The sequence below is a fragment of the Lepisosteus platostomus genome, chromosome 21 (assembly GCF_059453375.1).
Source record: "Lepisosteus platostomus isolate fLepPlt1 chromosome 21, fLepPlt1.hap1, whole genome shotgun sequence".
In the NCBI taxonomy this organism is placed as follows: domain Eukaryota; kingdom Metazoa; phylum Chordata; class Actinopteri; order Semionotiformes; family Lepisosteidae; genus Lepisosteus; species Lepisosteus platostomus.
The window spans coordinates 14,139,943-14,163,623 of record NC_142631.1 but is presented as its reverse complement, the minus strand read 5'-3'; the positions used below and the strand labels follow the sequence as shown (position 1 = coordinate 14,163,623).

General features: G+C 39.4%; 1 protein-coding gene across 2 annotated transcripts in view; it reads left to right on the top strand.

Moving 5' to 3' along the window:
* Nucleotides 1-10,358: 10,358 nt before the first annotated feature.
* Nucleotides 10,359-23,681, top strand: part of znf618 (zinc finger protein 618) — a 65,633-nt gene continuing 52,310 nt past the window's right edge. The window contains exon 1 of one of the 2 annotated variants that reach the window (XM_088615509.1): nucleotides 10,359-11,159. The gene's annotated coding sequence lies outside the window, so the exon portion shown is untranslated. The remainder of the gene's footprint in view (nucleotides 11,160-23,681) is intronic. The other variant, XM_088615510.1, reaches the window with a different exon arrangement.

Sequence of the window (23,681 nt, the reverse complement as noted above, 5' to 3'; positions counted from 1 at the left end):
GTGATTAAGAAGTCTGGTCTCCCGTATTTTATCACATCTTAATCAGTGATTAATCTGGATTTCCCCTTCCTGTGCTACTGCCACAGCAAATTGAAATGTTTAGAAATATAATCATGTTTCACAATAAATATTGATAATATGAATATAATTTTGCCATTCCTTGTTATCTATGGGAAAAATCAATTATTATTGACTCTGTTTTCCTGATGAGTGACTAACATTACATAGGCAGAAGAAATTGCAAGGAACAGTCAAATTTCAATACAAGGCAATATATATGATGTGGACGGAGCGATAATACACTTTAAATACTACAATTAAAATAGCAAAAGCTGTGACCAATTACCACTATGGTGCCGATGTACAGTAAATTAGAAGCTATAAATGTGGCTTAGTCAGGCATGAGAGAAAACAGGCTTGAGCAGCTACAGTATAGACAATCACAGCAAGACCAGAAAAGCTAGGAAGTCACAGGTAATGTCTGAGCAGCTGTGCCGAAATATAATTAGGACAGGAGCAGTCCTGATTTCCAACTTCATATTAATAATAATAATAATAATAATAATAATAATAATTACTTACACTTATTTAAGCATAACACTTATAAAGCGTAAGCCTTCTCACACCTGAAGAAGGCTCCACGGCCGAAACGTTGTGTTTTCTTTTTTTCCAGCATGGAATAAACCTATTACTTGTTCCTTTGCAGCCTACGCTTGCTGACGCAGCTCCCCACCTGAACTACTTATTTCTATTTAACTGCACTGAATTACGGTGTAGGTATAGGCCACAACTTAGCCGAAACAATTTGTCAAATGAAAAGCTACCAGGTACAACCCTGGGCTTGAAGAATGCTTAAAATATTTAGCTTAAAACATTCTTTAGTGTTAAACAGAGAACACTGTCAAGGAACTTGGTTCATCTGTTTAAAATCCACAAGGGACATTTATCTTAACCAAGTCCACTCATTTGAACAGTAAAAGACAACCAGAGGACACAACCGGAACGTTAAGGAAAATGCAGGAATTGTAGCATTTTGAATTTGAGACCAACATACTTTTCATGCAAAGGGTGGCAGGAATTTGTAATGTTCTTCTGCATAAGTACAATCATGAAATGCATGAAACACTTCATGAGCATCATGACATTTATGAGGTTGAAGAGAATTATACTGTTTAGCCCAAGGAGGATTAAAATGTCTTCCTGCTATAGACATAACTACTAAGCCAAGAGTTTAACTTTACTCCACCTATCTCTTATAGAATATCTCTTATAGAATATCAACTCTGTGCTTATGCATGTGATGCTCTTCAACAGTTATGTATGTTCAGAGAACAAATCTTAAAACCATAAAATTGTAATTACAACAACAACTACAATATTACTAATAATAATGATAACTGGGTTATATTGGTGTGTTATACAATGCTATCCCTGCTTCCCTTGATCAGTATTTAACACTTCATTATCATGTATTTTGCTCATCCCATGTGAAATAGGGCACAAATCAGTTTGTATCATCTCTGAGCTTAGTTTAAAAGTATACCACCCGTTTTGCATTTGATATATTTATATTAAAAATGTAAATCAAGGGGAACTGGAATACTATTTTTATATATCAGGGCTAGAAAGACTCAAGATTGATGAACGCATGTCTAACCACAATTTAGGTAAATTGTACATTGCAACTTGTAAAACCTCCAATACACTGTACATCACAGAATTGACAAAATGTTTTCCAACTATGCACAGTGCCATATTGCCCTCAATGCCTGCGATTTGGAACAAGGCAACAGAACTTCCAGTGACTTGAAGTGACTCTACTGCATTATAAAGACTTGTGAATACATCTTTTTTAATCCAATGGATATAGACTCTCAACTTTAAGACAGTTTTGCCGATAAATGGAACTTACTTGTTAACTGTGCATGCATTCATAATAGTGACTAGTGAGCAGGAAGGGCTGCATCACGTCACAAACCATAATATCACAATAGTCATTACAGTGACTAGTGAGCAGGAAGGGTCGCATCATGTCACAATTTGCGAGAACTCTTACCCACTCTGAGGCCAGGGGTTTTGGACAACAAAACTACGTACAGTACATTCACAAGGTTAACGATTTTGTACTTAATTTGACATTTGTACGCATTTTCTATATTGTTGGTGAATTTATTTTGTTATTGAGATTTAATAAATTGGGTCTGTAGTTCCCCTTTAATTCAGTGAGTATTGAATTGATTTTTTTTAAGACTCCTGCTCTCTGCAGCTGTCCAGCTGCTAAACCCAGGGTGTAGGACTAGTCTTCAGATCTTTCTATAGTAACGGCAGTCAGACTAAGCCTTAATTTAAACCTTCTCACAATGTAAAATTGCAAATGTTTCTTTTCGTAACATTTTTTGTTTGGATATTATTTAAGTAACTAAAAGTAAGTGCTACCTCCCAGTTGTACCAGAATGTCATTTGTTGGTTGGTCATTTACTGTATTGCAATCTATTAAGACGTCATTTAAAAAATAAATCCTTCAATGAGAGGGAAAGACAATTACACAATGTTATTTTTTCTTTCCCTTAAAACCGCATCAAGAAAAGGAGTCCGCGCTATGATGGACAGAATCTCAGAGGGAAATTTCCAGCTCTGGTCTCCCAAGATCACAAGAGGCCCTCCCGCTGCATTCGCAGCTTTGCAACAAATTAAATGCAACTCAAACTCTCAGATAATACTAACTGCGTTTAAATTGATAATTTGTTTTAATTGCTCCCAGAAGTGCTTTCAGCTATTCTAACAGATGAGGGGTGATTTAAGCGGACCCGCAGCAAATTGAAACAAATTTCATTGATTGGAGAGCAGACCGCCCCAGCTGCGCTGCACTGAACTAAAGACGAAATCTTTGCACACTCGTCTTCAAACTCGTTCTGCAGCAGCAAAAGAGAAGGTGGGTGAGGGGGGATAGGTTATTCCCTAACGCACATGGTGAGAGACACCTATTTCTCCCACGCATCCGAAATTGAACCAGAATTTCTCGTCTTTCAATTTCAATTTTTCATTTTTAACGTCGCGAGAAGTTTTAAAATTTACAAACTAGAATTTGTTGGCCAACCATAAAGTTGCACGGCTAATCTTTTCCTCTAGAGAGGTAAATATGTTGGAGGAAATCGTTGCTCCGGTGGCATTGCATTACTCTTCTGTGAACTGCAGGAAGGTTCTGTTACCGCTCTTATCTGAACTGGTAACTAATGACGTGGGTAGTCAATAAGATTACGAATAATTAATACTTCCTCATTTACCAACACGATGCACTGGGGCGCAGCGAGGAATCTTTAGAAATCGAAATGACAGTTTAAAACGCGCGTTTGAAGAACCTCAAAATTAGTTCTGAAACATTTTCTTTTTCATTTTTAGCTCTTCTTGCGTTCTGTTACTTCTAGTTTCTTTCTGAAAATAGTTGTATTTTTTTTCTGTCTGTGCAAACGGATGTTGTACAGTACATTATACTAGGATGCTGACCAACTAACCTCAACGAGCCTCTGATGTGTGACCCAAGTGAAGACAGTGCAGTACTAACTGCATAAAATCTGAAGCGGTTTTGTTGTAACGGGCGTAAGGGACATCTCCCATGGTGCATACCAATTCAATCATTACAGGAAAAAAAATACAGTAATTATTAAAGTCACAATAAAGTAGCTTTGCCGAATTCGGGTCATCATACTGTACGTCTTTATGGTAATACTTGTTGCACCTTAGGAGCAATCGAGACATTTACTCTCCAGTTTCATTACAGGAATGAAATGTATTTATTAACAGTTACAGTTATAGTCCCTGGTAATATAAGTTAACTAATTACAAATAAATATGCACTGTTTCAGCCTCACGGGGCTACAATTAAGGAAATGTGTTTTTTACTGCTTTTAGACTACTTATTTTAAAATGTATTTTAATTTGATTAGATTTTAAGAATCAAAGAATTGTTTTCGCTTGTTGTACTGTAATACAAGTTATGTTTTAAAAGTACTTGAAGGAAATATACAATTAAAATACTAAAATGTTTTAGACTAACTTGCAAGCACTTGGGCTGTTTTTGGTCTTGAAATGGATCACCTCTGCCTCAGTTTTTGGCAGAGGTGAATGACATAACTGACGGGATGGGTTTAACTTGGTGCTTCTAAAGAATGTCCTTGGTTTTTTTCTCTTTTCATTAACTACAGCTTCCTTGGATTACAAGGTCTGAATGGCTAGTCAGCAATTTTGACTTCTGATAGAGTCGGCGTGAATGAGAGAGTTGGGCATCAAGAATCGACAAAAACAACTCGTATTATGTAATTGCAGAATACGATGCTGTCTGCAAGTGGTCAGACACACTCTGCATTCTTTAATTATCTCTGATTTTGACCAATGAAAATCTCGAATACCCTCATCTATGACATTAAAGTTGGATTTTCAAGATCGTAGACATTTCTAAATGTTTATATGATGCCTTCAATAACAAAAGCATAAATGGAGAGAGCCAGTGCTTTTGGTTTGGCTTCTGCGGTCTTGGAGGTCTGCAAACGATAAATGTTAACACCTTTGCCCCTGCTCTGTGGAGAATTTCACTGTGAGGTATTTTAAGATAGCTCTGATATTTTTTGTGATCGTCAGCTGATGTTTTACTGAGTTGATCAATAATTTTACCTGTGTTTTTCCTTTTTCAGCTTATGCCAAAAACTTTATTGGTTATGCCCAGCTTCTGTGCACGGTTTTTGAATGCGTTTTATCATTCTTCTTCCAACTTGCAAATTGCAAGCGTTTCTCCAATGTAAGGCTCTTTTGCTTCTGGTCAATGTGAGGACAAGGTGGGTTGTCTCAGTTCTTTCAAAGTAGAGGTTCGAGGATATTAATTTGTTTGATTGATTGACCGAAAAGGGTACAAATGAACCGAGGTAATTAAATATAACTGAACAGCAGGAGTCGTCGCCGGCAGATCTGGATTTCAGTTGTTCGGGGTGAGTGTTGTCAGTGATGGTAAAATCTGGGCCATCTGCAAAAGTATAAAACATAATTAGGTGGATGATTTATTTTCAGGCCCCAACTGAGGCTGCTGTCCTGGATGACACAGAGGCTTGTCCTTCCTCAGTTTCTAGTACAGGGTGGGAGGCCCACTCAGCTCCAGGTGCTACTTTCCATTTGAGCTTCCATTCAAAACTGAACCCTTGACTGAATGGCCGCTTTCTTGGTTGGAATGTTTACATTTTATTTGAGTGATGAAACGCAATGCTTTAAAAGGCCACATCCAATGTTTAAGAGCCGAAAATGATCAAAATGATCCTATTATCAACTCAATTAAGGGATTCAATTTTTGCAGCTGTGTACGCCTTCAGGACCAAGCCACATTCTGCAGATGTCTATTACTGTATGTTCTGCAAAGTGAGGCACCAAGAGGCTGGTCGTCCTGTCAGTTTAAATCTAGATTTGCCAGTGATGAGCCCTGCTGTTTAGTTCATGGCGAGAGAGAGCTCGTTTCAGATGTCCAGGTTGTGTTGGCGTTTTATGGGCTGTGGCAGGTTGAGTCGATGGAAGATTCGGTAGGGGCAACACAAGGATTACAACAAAACACCAAGGGGCACTGCACTTAAATACCACTGTGGTCTTTCGTGAGAGAATTTGTCCTTGGATGACAAATGGCTGTGGGATTAGCCGCAGGTAACCAAGCAAAAGGTATCGTATGATTAAAGGAAAGAGATGAAATGGCTCCACGCCACAGAATACAAAGCACAGATTAGAGATGGCTGGTGTCCATACCCTGGATCGAATGATGGAGGGTAACCTTGTCTATGAAAAAAGATTGTCCAGATGCTAGACCTGGATGGTGAAGAGAGGTGTAGTGAAAGAAAGGAGCTGCTAGGGTTGTTCCGAAAGGGTGTGGAACCCAGGGCCTGGGACAAAGGAACTTGTGTGGGACCCCCTTAAAAATGAAGACCGGTGATGAACTTCAAGGGTAGCATTGTAGTGAGGCCAGCAGGGGGCGCTCACCTTGCAGTCTATGTGGGTCCTAATGCCCCAGTATAGTGACGGGAACACTATACTGTAAAAAGGCGCCGTCCTTCAGATGAGATGGGAAAAACGGTCCTGACTCTCTGTGGTCATTAAAAATCCCAGGGCATTTCTCAAAAAGGGTAAGGGTGTCACCCTGGTGTCCTGGCCAAATTTCCTATTGGCCCTTACCAATCATGGCCTCCTTACAATCCCCATCTATGAATTGGCTTCATCACTCTGTTTTTCTCCCCATTAATAGCTGATGTGTGCTGAACACTCTGGCGCACTATGGCTGCTGTCGCATCATCCAGGTAGGGCTGCATGTTGGTGGTGGTGGAGGGGAGTCCCCATTACCTGTAAAGCACTGTGAGTGAAGTGTCCAGAAAAAGCTCTATACAGCTATTCTTATTATTAAAGCTCTTATGTTCAACTTTACATCTACTGTATGGTTGTATGCCCCTTCCTATACTAGATTATATACTACAAGACACAACACCACCATCTGTACAAATTACAGTATAATATACAGTAGCTAAAACCAACTTGCCATTTATGGTATCTGTCTGCCTCATCACCACAAACTCTGCTCAGGGTTCGGGTAACTCGGGGTCCAAGTGATATTGTTCTCGAAGGACAGGGTGGCTGCACAGGTTTGTGGTGTACTACTGGTTGTTTCTGAAGTGATGAGTTCTCAGAAGAGTCTAAACTCAGCTCGATCCATGTCATGAGCTCATCGGTGCATTATCCAAATCTAAGTAATGTCCTTTAATGTAATTTTCATTAAATTCACAAGGTTTTGTCTTATTGAAGAGAAAGTTCATGTAGTATGTCTAATATTTGCTGAGTTATACTTCGCTAGGTATTGCACAGCTGCTAGAACTCTGTCAAAACTGAATGCCAGTGCTGCTGCTTATTTCCCAAAGTGTGCATTCATATTGTGTTCATTGCAGAGAAAAGTTGTTATATATTTATTCGTCCATTCAGTTGAGTTTAAGGTGTGCTCATTGGAAACTTCATGAGACTGCAGTCATTCAAATCAATGCTTCTACAGTAAGTCGTTTCAGCCTTTTTTTTTTACTAATTCGATTGTTGCTTTTGAGCTGTGCAGCAGAAACAAAATCGCCATCGTGGATAAAGTCACAAACCACTTTCAACCCTTTCTTCGTTAGTTATTTTGCTACTCTGAATGGTATTGGTTGTTATGGTTCATTGAAATAGAGTGTAGTCGCAGACATATTTTTGTAGCTTTTTGTTCCACTAAAATATGTATTGTCATTATTGGCGGGATGGGAGATATGTCTTTTTCTGTCTCCTCTCTGCTCTTGAACTGTACTTCACTATTTGCTATTCAACTCTGATCCAACGGAGTATGTCCTGCAATTAGTCCGCCCATAGGAATGAGTAAGGTGTGTCCAGATCTGGTACTATTGGAAGGACACATGAGCTAGGATGGAGAGACCCTTTCCTTCTGGTTCTGAACGTGACAAGTACGTTGAGGATGATAGGCCAAGACACACAGACTCCCAGTATAAAGAAGGTATGATTAACCAGGACATGCAATCTCCAAGTATAATGGTGTGATAGGGCCATTGAAGTAATTCAACGACGCACAACAAACAAACAACACAGACATTTCAGGACATGCCAGGAACCAGGTCGAAAGCAGTGTCTTGCCCGTGCATTGACAAGCTGTGACCTTGCTATGATGCATATAGAATCAGGGTCTTCTGGACCTCAAGCCAGCCACTTAAAGTCATATGTTAGCTTTCTGTGCAGAAACTCTAAATAACCTGCTTCATGGTATTGGGTTGGGCGACTGGACAGCACATGGTTGAGTCCATCTTTGTCATTCTATAGACTTTAAAGTAAAATCAACTCTGCCGCGTTTGTGCTGTTGTGACACGATAATGTGCAACAATTTTAGGATTTGGCAGTGTTACGAAGATAGTTATGGCTTTCCCTGGACTCGCGTAACGAGCATTCAAATAAAGATTTAGATTAAATACAGTAGACACAATTGTGAAGTACTTGGCTATTTTTTCTTCAATTCGGAAATTTACATGCGAATAGGGAGAATGGCAGAGAAATTAGTCTCTTGTATAATGTGTCCTATGGCATTCTTCAGTGCCTTATCTGCAGGTGCAGTTATTGATCTGGAAAGAGCCGATTTTCCAATGGCCCAGTCAAATCTTTATTCTCTGAGATGTATTCCTGCTGGAACAAACTCTTTTTCTTCTCAACTAATAATACCGGGGAACAAAACAGTCCTAATATTTTGTATGACTGATTTGGATCATCTAGAAAGGCTCAATGAAGTCCATCCATCTGTTTTCTAACTGCTTGTTCCAGTTCAGGGGTGCTGGGGAGCCAGAGCCTATCCTGGCAAGCAACAGGTGTACACCCTGGAAGCGATATTAATCCCATTTCACAGGGCGCACACACACACACACACTAGTGCCAATTATCCCAGAAGTCGATTAACCTACCAGTATGTCTTTGGACTGGAAACTGGAGTACCCAAAGAGAAACCCTTGTGAACATGCCATTAGCCATTAGCTTTTGTACTTGCAGTGCTCTGTGGACAGCCATTGTACGGAACATTTCAGTTCTCAGTGGCTGCTCCTTAAATAAGCTGAACTCCGGGCTCTGAGGTTGCTCCTGGGGTTGTGGCAGGACAGGGTTATTCAAATGTCGAGCATAATCTATCTCCTGTAAAAAATGCTCGTCAGTAATGCTAATGCTAAATTTTGTCCACATCTAAAACCTGGGTTAAATAATAACGTTGAGCTGGTTAAAATTGATGGATATGGATTAGTAAAAGATTTTTTCATATTTCTTAAAAAAAGAGACACTATAGAAACCTATATATATATAGCTTTATAAATCGTAACTGCAACACACTGAAGTTGCTGACCAGATACACAAAGGCAATGTTACCTGATTAAGTGGTACTTGATGGGCAAAGATGTAGTTAACTGAGGCTTTAACCTGTCCCTCAAAGTCAGTACCTTGGCGATACATACTGTATTTGTGGGATATATATCCACCTAGTAACATTAACTAAAAGTTAGGACCTTGGTTTTACATCACATCCATCACTATACTGGGGCATTAAGACCCACACAGTCCTATTATTATTATTTTATATATTAACATTTATTTATTTAAAAATATGCATTAACATATTATGAACAACAACAAAAAATACAGTGAGAGGAGAAATCAGATTGGGGGGTATGGAATAAAATAGGAAAGTAAAGAGGAAAGCAATTAAATAAAAGCCCTTCTAAAAAAGGTTTGGAGTCCAGATTTCAAAGAGCAGCTCCTGCTGCCTCCTTTCTGTTGGCCTGTTATCCCTCTCGTACAGCTGGAATCGGAGACCTACAGTCTGGAATCGGTGCCACCAGCAACTGGGAGACTGACCACCTCCCACTGCTTCGTGAAAGACACAGCAGCTCAGACTCGAGCAGTTGGAAACCCTGTGTTCCTGTCATCCCTGTCATTTCTGTATTAAATTGCACTGCTGTTGGTTGGCCTAAGCTGCACTTTTCAATTCATCACGGTGTTGCGACGATCTCAGCACCTCACCTTGTTCCACCTGTTGCAGTATTGAATTGGCTGCATTTGTTTCTACGACTCTGAGCTGCACGCTGGTTCTCTGCATTTTCTATGGCTCTGTGGTCTTGAATACAGGTGGTCTTGAACAGAGGCAGTGGCTTAAGGTGTAGTAATAGATGGGAAAAAAGGGTTAAAACGTCTCATTCCTCTGCGTGGCCACTCGCCAGGCATGAACCCCAGAGAGCAGGATATCGGCTGCTCACAACTGAACCCACTTTCTTTGACTCCTCAGTACTGATTTTATAGCAGGAAATAAGAGACATATGTTGGATTTCTGGGGTTTAAAAATCCTTTTGAAGTTTGAAAATAAAGTTTACTCCATAAAATAGTATTAATGGCTTTAGATTTAACTTACTGCAACCATGCTTGACAGCAGCACAATTCTTGTAGAGGATAATGGGAAGAAAACAGAATGTCAGTTTTGCAGGTAATGTAGGTAAGGGGGACTGTATCTGGAGACTCCTCCAAAACAATACATGCTATTCAAAACAATTCGCAAACATAGCGTCATAGTTATAATCAAAGCTGTTTTCTCACATGGCGTGATTAAGCAAGTTTACTTGTTTTAAGTGAAGGCGTTTCCTTGAAGAGGTGTTCTGGTAAGTATGCGGTTTCTTTGCCACTAAAAAATGCCATCGCGAAGGGTTAAGCCCCCCGGCTCTTCACGGAACAGGTGTTTAGTCGACTGTGTTGCGAAGAGGCGCAACAGATACATTTTATCCTTAACTACAGAGGGAGTTCAAGACGCTTAATTTTAACACGCGTGTAATTCAGGAACTGTTGTGAGGGAGGTCGGGAGGAGAGAAAGGGGCGCTTATTCTTAACTCCTCGACACTCCCACTCGGCTATACAGGTGAGACGACGCCGACCCCCCTCGGGAAACCTGTCTTTATAACGTTTGACGCGATATGAGCAGTTTTATTTTTATTTTATTTTTTCCCCCCCAAAAAAATAAACTGTCCGGTTTTATCCGTCAAGTCCATCGCGGTCTTCACCTCCGCTGTCGAACTCCTCGACCGAATAGAAACACAGCCTCCCCGCCGGTTAACGCCACACGAAAGTAACCCGCTTTCAGCGTTGGGATGCATGAGTAGGCGATACTTCCCCGGCTCCTTCCTTCCCCCCTCCTCCTCCTCCTCCCTCTCCCAGCTCCTGTGCAACGTTATGGTCGTTCAGCCTTTTGTCTGGCTCGCCTTGTGCTATTTGATCTGAATAGTGGTGGAGCTGTGCGAGTTGCCCTTGTGTGATGGCGGACTACTGTCTGCACAGGACCCTCCGCAACACGCCGCCGCCCGCCCGCACGCCGCCGCGCAGCGCCCAGCCCGGGGCGCCCAGCCCAGCCGCCCTCCGCCAGCGCGCCCGGATACAGCCGGCACCCTCCCGCACCCTCGCCTGGGCACCAGGACAGCCAGCGGGCATCACCCCCCGGTCCGGGTGTCCTTAGCAAGCGCTCTTCTTCGCTGGTTCCCGTCGGCGAGATTGATCGCGATCCAAAACAACAGTAGCCGCATGCAACTGCATCCTTTGGGGAGGTAACTAGCTCAGCGCATCTAATGTACTTCCATGTTTTTTTTTTGGGGGGGGTTGAAATTTAAGAATTGGGGAAAATGAATTTGCAAGGGCCTCGTTGCTAAATTTGTATCCGTGCGTTTGTAGCTTGTGCGGTTTTTTTTAAATAGTCGATCTTTTATTTGACTTTTTTTTTAATTCCCGTTTTTTAAATTTTTTTTTCCCGAGCGTGCAATCAACTTTTGAACGAGACACCGGTCTGCCGGCATTATTTAAATTCTGTTTTTTTTTTTAATTTAAAAAATAAATAAATTTTGTTTTGCAACTTGTCAAAGATGTTAGAAGATGCGGGAAAAACAACAACAAATATTGTGTGCAGAATGTGAAGGGCACACAGCAGCCCGAGAAAACAAAACAGCTACGCAGCCATATTCAGATTTTGTTTCATTTTTTTTCCCAAAGCAATTATTATTTCTTTAAAATAACTAACAACTATTTGATGGCGACAAACGTTATATTTAGTTTGGACTTATTACTTCATATTGGTTTTAATGCACTAAAAACTTACGGGTTTTCTTTTTAAACAAATTATGAGGATAGTGAGGTTTGTTTTTATTTCGTAAAAAAGGTAATTTCTTTTATTAAATTGGCGCCACCTGTCGGTAGATATTCGATAAAATAAGAAATTGGAAATAATTTCATGAATTGTTTTTTCACTCACACAATTTGAAAACAGTAATGCAAAAAATAGTTAAGCTTTTTGACAAGTTTTCTAATTTTGCTTTTTCAGACGGTGGACGAACGGCAAGTGTCTTAAACGGCCTTAATTGGGGTTTGATTTGAAAAACAAAATCGAATTCATTTTTAACAGTAATTTTCAAATTTAAACAAATATTAATTTTGTAGGGATGAACACTTCGGGCCAAAAATGTAGCTTTCTGCATTGCTCTGATTCTTTTACTTTTTTTAAATTTAATGAGAACATTTCAAATTTCAAAGAGGCAATAGTGAGGTTATGTTTTATATTTAATTCAGTATTAATACATTAACCCTTTCGGTGCGGAAAACGACTGCAATTACGCTTTTGCGTTTATGTGATTTAGGCTTATGTATTTATTAATTTGCATTGTAAAAAAAAAACATTTTTAAGCCAAACTTGCGATTGAGAATGGATAATGTTCAATAACTCAAGAACACAAATCTGTAAACTAGTATAAATCTGCACTGAGCTATGATTTATAGCATTAAAAACAAAACAATTCAAAACATTGTAAAAACTCTGAACAGGTAGTTTATGACGTGAAGAAGATCTTTGCATACAGAACTTAACGTTGTACATTTCTGTTAAAATTTAGTTTTCGTTTTTTTTGGGTAATAACCTTTAAAACAGTAATGAAAGATTAAAAATACTATAAGTATGTAAAACATCACATATTTTTGTGTAAAAATGTATTTTTAAATATTTAGAATATTCAAAACCCGTACCATCTAGCTTTTTTAACCAGATGGAGGGCTGTAAGAATAATGTAACAGTTTCTTGAAAGAACATGCCCTAATTGATGGGCTTAATTTTGAATTCTACCAATAAAGAAGAACATTGTTTTTCTCAAACTGACCACTAATTGCATCGCTAGTAATTAGCTGGGCACCTAGCTTTGTTGCAGTACTGTTAGAAAGTCTGTACTGTTAAATCTGAAAATATTCTACTGTTTTATGCATTTATTATTTCAGTTTGGAGAAAGCCTTTTGAATTAATGCTGTTAAAGAGGCGTGCAGTGAAGTCATTGCAGTTTTTATCCCCTCGGCCAGTCCAAATGAGAAAACCAGCAGTTCACGGCACAATTTTGTTCTGTTGACTGAAGTTTTCTTGAGAGTAGAAAACTTGAGAGCTGGTTTGTAGTTTTGATACGGTTTTGCAGACTCTTAACTAGCTAGGTAGGTTGCTGTTTTGGGGATCCGTCGGGTATTTTTTGGGGATTGCTTGTCCTGTTCAAAGACGATAAAAAATGTGACTAATTACAGAAGAAAATTTCCTTCTGTGGTTGCTGTACCTGGGTTGCTATGTGGGTCTGCCCTTGTTACCATGGTTTTCCTCTGGGTGCTCTGGTTTTGTCCCACGATTCAAAGGCATGTTGGTAGGCTAATTGGCTTCTGGGAAAACTGGCCCAGTGAGTGTCGGTGTGTGCCCTGTCTGTGACAGACTGGTGTCCCACCCGGGGTGTACCCTGCCTTGTACCCATTGCTTGCTGGGATAGGTTCCGGCTCCCCTGCGACCCTGAATTGGTAGGAGCCGTTAGAAAATGAGTGGATGGACTTTTTCATCTGCACCGCAGTTTGAAAGCCACAGATATTGACTCTTGAGTAGCCGCGATAGTTGTTTATGTTTCTTTAGTTCTGAACTTTCAACGTTGGCAGTGTTTTAGTAGGAGGTGCAAAAATTAATCTCACACAGCTGCACAGATGACCCAGGTTCGAGTGCGATGAGCCTTGGAACAGAATGTAGCCTCCCCGCCCACCCCCCACGAAGAGTGGCGATTTAAATGTATTTGAAATGGTGTCCGTTTTGGTTCACGGGGTTAATTAATGGGACATTTGTGGTTGTTTCCCTAATGTCTGTACAATTTAGTGAGAGACACTTGGTGTGCTTAAAGGACTGGTTGACAACTTTTAAAGAGTACACATCAGATTGCAGCCATTGCTAGAATTTGTCATGGCGGTGAAAGATTTATTTTCTTCAACTTCCCCTGTTACAAAAAAGAAGAAGGAAAGACAAATTGATCAGCAGTAGTTCGTTCCTCAGGGCTTCGATAATGAACCGCAAAGGTCTGTTTATTAAAGGAACAGGTCTGACCCAGGCTCTCCCCTCTAGGTGGATCAGTGTTTTTAAGGCAGCCCACTCATATTGCCTTATGTCGAGGAAAGCTTAAAGTCAGTGTTCTTTTTCACCTCTTCATCCGCGTTCATTGCTTGCATCATGTGTACTGTATCTCTTGAGTTTCGTTAAATGGGGCTAAAGTGTTCGATATTGCAGGAATATGTTCAGATTTTTACTTTGTTTTTAATCGAGTGTGGCCCGTGTGTGTATCGAGTCCTGAGTTTTCAATGGCTGTGACTTCTGACAGTGTGTGCGGTCCATCTCTGCATTCCAGAGCTTCTTCGGATGTTTTTGAGCTAATTTCAAGATGCTGGGGAATGAGCTCACGAGATTGGAGGATATAACTGGAGGGAATGCACTGTTCCACTGCTATTCTATTGTTAATGTCTAGGTTTAATGTGCATGTGATTAGCTGCACACAATTAGCTGAGGTGTGGGGAGCGTTCTGGCGCACTATGGCTGCCGTCGCATCATCCAGGTGGGTGCTGCACATTGGTGGTGGTGGAGGGGAGTCCCCATTACCTGTAAAGCGCTTTGAGTGGAGTGTCTAGAAAAGCACTATATAAGTGTAAGCAATTATTATTATTATTATTATTATTATTATTATTATTATTATTATTATTATTATGTGAGCTTTTCAGGTAAAGAAAGGTGACAGACTTTTATGTAAAGTGGTTATGTCTGGCCTCCCTCCCGACAAAGGGTGGAAGCCTCAAATGGGGATGATGATTTCCTTTGTGTTTAGATTTGAAATGACTCTGTTCTGTGTCTTCAGCACTTTAAACTGCTGTCAGTAGAGAGGCTCAGTGTATTTGGCCAGAATAATACCCTCAGCGCTCAAGGCCATGTAGAGAGCTACATGCTTTGAAACTTGAGGTGCATCAGATTTTTGGTTGTTGGCAAAGAAGGGTCCCCTTATCAAGGGGTTCTTGTAGATTATTATTTAGGCTAACTTAAGATTGCGCACATATGACTGCATTTGCTTAAAAATGAAAGACTGTTAGGCTGCCACCTAAAGCATGTTAAAATGTATTTTTAAGGCTTCTGTAGGCAGTTGGGTGTGTTTTGTTGGAACTGGACTGGGCAAAGTTTTGTTAACGACAGTAAAAAAGCTTTCAAATTTCTCCTGTAACATAAAATTAAAAACAAAATACAGCCTCAGGACGTAAAATGTCTCACATACACGGCAGCAATAATGCTTCCTCACCTGACAGCAGTCTTCCATTGCCCTAGTCGAATATCTAGGACAGCACATAGAGAAGAAATTTCCAAACCTTTGCATCATTTTTAGCCATTATCGGTTTTATCCGTTAGAGAAACCGTCTGGCTCGGAGGGGAATTACAAATTTTGTAGAAATCTGCTTGCTAATGGGGAAAAAATCTTGAGGTGTAACACAACCTTCCCACCCATACACTTGGAATTAATCATCCAGAGACGTGAGAAATTTAACAATAAAGGCTTTGTCCATTGTATTTATTTTACTGGGTGGCGATACTCTGGTCAAGCAGGAAAGCCCTGTTATTGGAAAGTAAAAAGCAAAGCTTGAAATATTTTTTAGTACTATTGAGTTTCAATCTTCTTTGGTTTGGAACTCTTACTGTTTTTCATAGGGGTATTTAACCTTTGAGATTAAACATTCAATATTCATTTAACCAGTCGGGAGACTGGTCATGTCAGTGTTTGCCTACAGTGTAAAGGAGGAACACACCAGTATGTAAAGAAATGTAATATAAACTTTCATTATGGCATCTGTTTCATGGATATGACAACTAACGATCGGCAAAGATCGTTTTTTTAAATGCTTATAAATTCAAACCGCATGGTCCCGGTATTGTTTGGAATGATTTTCATGTAGTACACAGGCAGGAACCCTCAAGATGGAAAAATGAGATCTGTAATTGTAAATTTAGTATTCAACTCCCTTAGTCAGTATTGGTGAAACAATTACTGCTGGGAATCTTTCTGATGGGTCTGTACTAGCGTTGCACACTTGGTTCAGTGTTTGCCCATTTTTCCTGACAGAAATGATCTCAAGTTAGTTCGGGATTGAAGACAGACATTAATCTTTAAATTTTCTGTATTTTTTCTTTTAACGGGGGAATGAGGTCAGCACTTTGACTGGCCCACTAGAGGACATTTACACCCACACCCACTTGTTGGACCACTCCAGTGTTGCTTTGGCCTCATGCTTCAACTTCCTGTCCTGTTGAAATGTCAATTTTTTGCCCAGTTTGAGATTTTTGACTGACTCACGCAAGTTTTCCTCTACTATGAGACAACAAGACATTTTGCCACTGCTCCATGGTACCATGTACATGTACAAACCCTTAATAAGATTTAAATGGACTGTTTTTCAGTATTGGCTCCTTTCTTGCCACTGTCCAGTATAGGTCAGCTTTGTACCGGGAGTTGTATATTGTCAGTGTATGACTGACACCCATCTTGGGCGCAAATGTTTTCCAATGTTTTGTTGGCTTTAGAGTGGAATTTCTGATCCTTCTTGCTTTTCTGCTCAGTGTAGAAAAAAAAAGAAAGCGAACCCAAATATCGCAGAGGTCCTGTACAGAGAAAAAGCAGTAGAAATGTATATAAACACTGTACACTCCAAAATATTATTTACTTAACAACTGTCAGTGTTTTGGCACAAAAGCCTTTGTAACGACAGTTGTTAAGATGTATTTTTGAGGAAAAAATGTGGAATGATAACCTGTTTAAGGTAATGTCTGTGTGGTATGACACGTAGTCCTTTCCTTAGTGGGATAATGAGCAACTGAGAAATTTATCAGGTTTCTTTACCACTTTATCCCCAAATTGTTTTGAAAGCTTCTTGGTCTTCATGGTTGGTTTGTTGTATCACTATGCAGGTTGTGGCTTGGAATTCAATATCTAACTGAGGGAACTTGAAGAGACAGATGGTTTTGCACTGAAGTCAGGTTCATTCACTCTGACTAGACCCAAACGGGCCAGACTGGAGCAATCGGAAGTTGTATGCGTTTTTTGAACACTTTAATTGCGTACTCTCTGTAACTCAGTTTCCTTTATATCATGTATGTGTAGAATTATGAAGTCATATTTGAATGTCTGATGGGATGAAGGTGGTCAAGATATCCTGCAATAAATGCTATAGATGACAAAATCTTTAGAGGTTGTACAGATCACCAGAACATTATTGTTGTATCTTTAAGTTTAAATAGGGAATTAGCATTGGGTAATAATAAATAAATAATCCCTAACACTAATATAGCGGTGTTCTGGACACTCCAGTCAAAGCGCTTTACAGGTCATGGGGATCCCCTCCCCCACCACCAGTGTGCAGCCCCACCTGGATGATGCGACAGCAGCCATAGTGCGCCAGTACGCTCCCCAGACACTACATTCAGAGATGGGGATTATTAGGAGGCCATGATTGGTAAGGGCCAATGGGAAATTTGGCCAAGATGCCGGGGTAACACCCCTACTCTTTTCGAGAAACACCCTGCGATTTCTAATGATCACAGAGAGTCAGGACCTCGGTTTTACGTCTCATCTGAAAGATGGTGCTTTTTTACAGTATAGTGTCCCCGTCACTATACTGGGGCATTAGGACCCACACAGACCACAGGGTGAGCGCTCCCTAGTGGCCCCACGAACACCTTTTCCAGCAGCAGGCTTAGATTTTCCCATCCAGGTACTGACCAGGCTCACACCTCTTTAGCTTCAGTGGGGTGCCAATTGTGAGTTGCAGGGTGATAAGGAAGTTCCCTTGAAATTTAAGGTGTGCATTGAGAAAATAGGATTTTGGATTATGGGTGTGAATATGAACTACCTCTTGTCCATTCACAAAAACACAGAATAAAGTCATTAAACAGTTCTGCTTCCTGTAGCACTGTGATCGGACATCTATAAATTCTTTTTTGCGATATTCCCTTCCCATACATTGGAAAATTAGAACTGATTTTTGTTTAAAGTCCCGATCTTTGGTTTTTATTGTTTTGAACTAAGAAAGGGCCTTTGAAAAGGAGACTGGACAGTGGAATTCCACAATAATTTATCTGAGATCAATAATAAATCAAACACAGGAACTGAAATGGGATGGAATTCCAGATAATAAAATCTGCGGAAAACATCAGATCGTAGCCTTTAGTGTAATACGCTAATGCTAAATACAGATATGATTCTTAGAAATTAGTCCATGTGGATCTCGCATTTCTGTTTCGTTCCCCAGCATGCATAATTTAACAGTGATTTTCAGCTCAAGATTTAAAATGAAATGGCTGATTCAGTCAGGCTGACATGACATGGTGTGAGGTAAATGTACTGTAGTTTAACAGTGCCCTGGGATTTAACCTGTTTTCTAATCTTGCAGTTTTAGAAAGAAGCACAGAAGCAGGGTAACAAAGCAGAGAGGGTTTTCTGGTCCACGTTGTTCATCATGTTCCAGTAATGCAAATTGACAAATGGGGCTGAGAGCTTGTTTGCATTTTCGTCGCAGTTATTTTTAGCAGTTGATTTGACGGTTTTGTTGTATGCGTAAGTATTCAGCTACCTTTTGTTCTCTTATTTTTTTGGTGTTGAGTGTGGTGGGGGGGAGAAATGATGGCCTGCCATTACTGGTATTTTACTCATGCGAGAAAATAAAATAGTCTACATTACAGTATGAGGGAAAAAGGGATTGGTTTGAAGTTGGTGGCATGAATTTATCTTTGGGAAATATTGTGTGCCGCAGAAGGGCAAACAGTTTCCATGCCAAGTAAGTTCAGAGGCAAGCAACTAAGACTTTGAGGAAATCATCTTTTGTTTTGCGCAATATCTGTTCCCTCCAGTTGTAACAACTTAACTATGTTTTTCTATAATTACCGTTTCGGTTTTCTGGCATCGGCTGAAGGTAAAAAAGCTTGATTTTTAGAAATCCCAAATAATGCTGAATTTAATTCATTTTTGCTAATATGAGAATGTGCAACTGGGATTTTCCTTTTTCGACAGAGACTTCAAAATCCATTGGTCTCCTATGATATACTATATATTTGGTTTTTGTGCAGTCCGTCTCTGATATCTGAGGCTGTATACAGAACTCTGGACATTGTTAGTCACATTTAAGGGTTTGTGACAAGGCTCAGATTTGTTTGACTGGGTTGTTCTAAAACATATATAAAAATGTCAAAGCCAGACGGTATTACAATATTGGAAACTGTATACGCCAGTGGTAATTGGACAGTAACTATTTTGTTATTTATTATTTATGCAAGTCTTGCATAAAGAGTTTAAACCAGAAAAACTTGAAAGGGGCTTGAGAAAATCTGGTGTTTTTCTTTCATTAAAAAATTCTCTCAGTAAACGGGTTTCAGAAACCCTATAAACACCCCGTAGCGATCTTCAGGCTTCATGTTCTGAGCCCACTGTCAACACAGAATTTACTGGAGATTAAAAAACTATAACAACACTCTTAGTCAGCAATGTCTGGGAAGGCAACTGTCATTTCAGAAATGTTGTTGTTTAGATTAATTTCCGAGCCCAGAAAACAATTTCCCCTTCTAAACAGTTGAAAACTTTGAGAATTTTTTTAAAACTGAGTCAGACTTGGAGGCATTCCAGCGTTTTTTCTTCAGTTTCATTTTGACATTTACATCTTGGCTGAATTTTAATAGGCAGTAAATTCCTTGCCTAGACATTTGAATGTTTGTGATGGCAGGGGAATCATAATACAGTGACCTTTGCTTTAGATCTGAGATCTGAAAAACGTAAGAATGTGCTTTTTATTGTGGATGATGGCATCACATCAACAAACGGTTTTACATATCAAGTTTTCAGGGTGTGCTGTAAACGTTTTTCGAAGATGTGGATGGTGAGAGCTTAATTTGCCATTCCAGCTGGTGTGACTCTCCAGTTTGCTACCAGTGCTGTTTCAGGCATGTATAGGCTATACTGCCAGAGGTAGGCTGCGCTGTTCATGCCTCAGGTATAGCCCATATAGTTTTTTTCTTGTCCAAATACCCAAGGTACATTTCACAAGGATCTTAATAAGAAATCAAGTAGAAATTGCACAGTTCAGTTTTCTGCGCTGCAAGGCCATATTTACTTGAATGGCAATGTTTAGCTATTAAGATGTGGATGTCGGCAGTGATTACTAATTGTGTTTGAAAGCTGTTAACCAATTTGCAAGATAACCTGCCATAGTTGCCTGTAAAGGAGATTGCCGGCTAGAATTTTGTCCTAGATTTTACAGCAGGAAGAAAATTGCGCTACAGAGTGCTGGAGACTTGAAGTTGGATCCCTTCAGCCAGATCCATTGTAAGACTTCAGCACGTTCAACACCTCAATTGATTCATTGATCAGGATGATGATCAATGTATTAAGAGCCGGGGCACTAGATTTAGCTGCTTGCACAATGACCAGACGTAGCTAAACCAGTGAAATCAAAAATGGCCTGGTAGGTCTTATTATTAAAATCAATAGGAAAGTTCATGTGAGTGATGTGTAATAAATCCATATATAATCTAACTTGCATCTCTCAGAGAAATTGCTTCTCTTTAAGCCCCTTCCACACTAGCAATTTGACTAGGGTCACGACCTGCATGTTGGCCACCAAGGTCATTGATTTTGCCGGTGTGTATGTAGGTGCAGCTGTCCCACCCCAGGAGGGTGGTTGGCTCATGGCGACTGAGGCAAAACACTGCTCTTACTAGCATTTGGTAAGATGTATACACAGAGGTAGGTGACCATCATACAGCTCCCAACAACCAAAAAAAAAAACTTTCCTAAGAAAGCAAGTAAAATAATGTTTTGAATACCATTGAGCCACACATTTTTAGAATTATGTTTGGAAAGTACCTGTATTTTCATAGACTGCATTGTACTTTCTTTACTGAAGCAAATTCGTTTTTTTTTTTTGTTCCATTGCTTAAATTTGAGTTGACCCACCAGGCTTCTTTGCTGACTTTAATTTTTTTTTTTTTAAGCGCTGAAAAGCTTGGGGGTGCGCACGTTTTACAATTTTTGAGAGGTTTAGTTTGTTTTTTTTTTCCTTTTCTTTCTCTCACAACAGCTGTTTCAAAAGTGAGTGGGGAGGGAGGTAGCTGGTATCCGACAAAAATGAAGCTGCTGTTTAAAATAGGATTTTATGTGCCCACACTTTCTGAATTGCATTGTGTTCTTCCTTCTCTGGTCCTGACTCGGCCCTGTTTATTAAACTACATTATAATACTGCTCGACAACCTCTCTTGACAGTGTGACACTTGACCTGGTGGAAGAACTAATGATAAAGCAGTGTTAGAGGTTGCCAGACAGCATTTTCATAATAGCGTGTCCCAGAGCTAAGGTATTATTTTCTGACGAAAGTCTTCAGTTGGAGAAGGCCAGTGGAGAAACTTGGCTAAAATTTGAAGGGAAGAAACTTTCGAGGTGGTGTAGCAAACAGTACATTCTCATTTCAGTTTCATTTAAAACATGTCAGCACAGACCTCTTGGCAAATCTGAACATGTTGATGTACGTCTTGTGCAGAAAGGGGCTTCTTAACGTTTAGAAAGATCTCTGCAAGAGAAGATGTAGCATTTGATTGGCCCTTCCAATCAATAGATTTAAACCCAAGAGAAATCTTATGCAAAGAGTGTTGAAAGAAAGTTTTCTGCAAAGTCGCCAGCATAAGATTGACTGAAACAAGTAATTCTTGGAAATGAATATTCGTATGTGATTGTGAGAGAACACACTGAGTTCATATCAGCATGGCTTTGAGAAGCCGTAAAAAATTAAGGAAGCTTAATGTGCTAGCATGGACTAATAGCAAGATGAATGCACCATTGAAGTTTTTTAATCTGTTTATTTTTTTTCTCCTAAATGAAAATATTTATCACAAACTTTTAAACCAGCAGAAATTGTATGATAAGCCAGTTTCAGACAGTAATTGTATTGCTTTTAAAAAGTAAATTTTCTTCTGTGTCTCAAGGGAATTTCCCATAACATTGATAAAAGTGTATGCACAAATATGTTTTTATGTACATAGTTAAAAAAAGGATTTTTAGAACGTGCAAGGAGAGAAAATCATTCACCAGTTCTCCTTGTCTGGATTGCTTATATGCCCTCTGTTGTCTTCTGTACCTTACTCAAATTGACAATTTCTTTAACTGAATTTAAATAAAATGCCAATTTGAGTCAAACAGAATCTGTATTTTTTTTTAAATGGGAAGAAAGGAGAATTTTTTTTAATTGATTCAATGTGTTACGTGTTGGGTTAAAATGTTCAGAAGGATCTGTCAGCACAATTTGATAGCAGCCATCCCAGATAAAAGCTCCTTCATTGGGTTCAGGTGCACATATGAACTGCCTGTCATGTGAAATATCGGTAGCTGGTATTCCAATCACACAAAAGTGACACTGTGAAGAAAGAATTAAAATAAAAGACAGGCTCAGTTAAGAGGCCTTAATTTGGTTCCAATTTAATATGGAATAAAAAAGATTAAATTCAGCATTAAAAGAATAGTATTAAAAGAAGTATTAGTATTAAAATATATCCAGATGGACTTTGGAATCTCATTGGCCAGGTATGAGAATGTCTTGAGGACACTGAAACACTGTCCTTTTTCCTCACATTTCATCTGGTAGTGTCTTTTCAGAATTGATTTTTTGGTGGCACAGTAAAATTCCATTTTTACAAAATGGGTTGTGGCCAGTTTTGTTCTGTAAAGAAGGATTTTCCTTAAGACTTGTGTTGTGTAGTTCACCTTTAGAATTATAATAATAATATATCAATAAAATTGGAAAATAGAACATATAGGTGTTTTCTTTCATTAACAAATATCTAGCCTTCTGTATATGATTCCTGGGAGGGAACACAAAGTCATACAAAGCTCAAGTTAAGCTTTGATCTAAATGGTTACTAGGTTTTATGCAAATTGAAAGTGAAATTCATTGGCAGTGATGACGACGGAAAATATAAAGAACATTTTTTGCGAGATGTGGGATATAGATGTGTTGAGTATTTAAAAAAAGAACTGCAGTCCCAACTTCTCAGACCGGTTCTTACATTTCGGTAACAAAATAAATTAATTGACGGTATCGCAAAATTGTAGAAGTTCCAAATCAAGCATAAGATCGTGAATTTTGTTGACCTGTATAATCTCCATTTGATCGCAAACCCCTGGACTAATGCAACGTAATGTACAAGCAAGTAAGTAAAGGCAGACTAATGTTCCAATGTGATCTAATGGTGCGGCACATAGCTAGGAATTTCAGATATTGTTTGTGTAAGTGGAGGTTTTACACGTTACTGTGAATATTTTACTTTCTTAATAGAATAAATAGTACCGTGTAAATTTGTGATTTTACTGTAGTTCCTACAACTCGACTTACAATGTAAAAATAAATGAACTGCACTGTTCCTTGGTGATTACAATGTGAGGACCCAACTGTTTTTGCAGAGGACTCCCCGTTAACTACATCCTGCTTCTTTACATTTAAAAATGCAACATGTTATTTCTGCCGTTTCGGTCCTATTCTCGGTTATTATTTTTAAAATAATAATCTGGACACTACCAGGATGAATGTTAAGAACAGCACAAAGGAGTTGAAGCAGGAAACCGCCACATGAAAAGCGCGATATTGTGATGAGAAATGAAATGGCAGCAGGGTGCTCGTGATATGAACTGCCCCTTTAACATGCAGTGTGGACCTGGAAATTCCAGTGGAAAGTTTGCAGT